The sequence below is a fragment of the Geospiza fortis genome, unplaced genomic scaffold (assembly GCF_000277835.1).
Source record: "Geospiza fortis unplaced genomic scaffold, GeoFor_1.0 scaffold143, whole genome shotgun sequence".
Lineage (NCBI taxonomy): Eukaryota > Metazoa > Chordata > Aves > Passeriformes > Thraupidae > Geospiza > Geospiza fortis.
In genome coordinates, this window is record NW_005054590.1 from 49,085 (window position 1) to 50,005 (window position 921).

The 921-nt window shown below is 42.9% G+C and overlaps 1 protein-coding gene across 1 annotated transcript in view; it reads right to left on the reverse strand.

Annotated features, from left to right (window-relative positions):
- Window positions 1-915, reverse strand: part of TCF4 (transcription factor 4) — a 39,459-nt gene extending 38,544 nt beyond the window's left edge. Inside the window, exon 1 of the mRNA XM_014310807.2 lies at window positions 389-915. The gene's annotated coding sequence lies outside the window, so the exon portion shown is untranslated. The remainder of the gene's footprint in view (window positions 1-388) is intronic.
- Between the last annotated feature and the right edge of the window lie 6 nt (window positions 916-921).

Below are 921 nucleotides of genomic sequence, written 5' to 3' on the forward strand. Positions count from 1 at the left end.
CCCCTCGCCCTTCCTTCCTCCCTCGCCCTTCCTTCTTCCCTCATCCCCTCTGCCACTTTTATTCGGCATTTCCCTCCCGCAGGCCGGACACCACTAAAAAGAACTCCTCGGAGTTCATTTTCCGGTAGGAAATAAAGCGGCGAGTCCCCGCGTCTGCACCTTGGTGTATTTCCCGCACGTGTAGTTACATCGTATCTATGCAATGTATATACAATGTATAGATTTACACAGCCCGGAACTTGCACTTTCTTTTCTTTTCTTTCCTTTTTTTTTTTTTTTTTAAATAACACATTGGGATCGACAATTTCAATCAAAAAATAAAAATGAAAGCAAAAATAAAAAAAAAAAAACACAGACAAGTTAGTCTAACAGCAAATTGGAACTTTACCTTAAATGGCCACAAATATGTTCACAATATTCCAAGGGGGAAAAAGAAGGGAAAAAAAAGGAATAAAAAATAATCAAAATAAAAAGAGAGGAATCTTCTGCCAAAGTGCTTTATTGTCTCACACGTATGTGACCCTCCAAAACCACCAAAAAGAAGGGAAAGTGTCAGTCCTGCTCCGGGTTATTCCACAGCTTTACAGGCACACTACACCTGGCTTTGTTGGGATTTGGGGGGCCCGGCCACCGGCCACAAAAATCATATAAATTAGATTTAAAAAATTTAAAAATTCAAAACCAAGGAAAAAAAAAAGAAAAAGGAAAAAAAGAAGGTCCGACAACTTTTGCCCTATTGTTTTTACAGACACATGGTGACGGGCTCGCAGCGCCGCGGCTCTCGGGGACTTGCCCCCTCCTTTTCCTTCCTTAAAAAAAAACCAAAACCAAAAAACCCAAATCCCGAAAAAAACCCAGGCGACTCCCCCCTCGGGGGAGCGCGGGGCCGCCCGTTCCCCAACTTGGTCCAAGTTTAGAGCA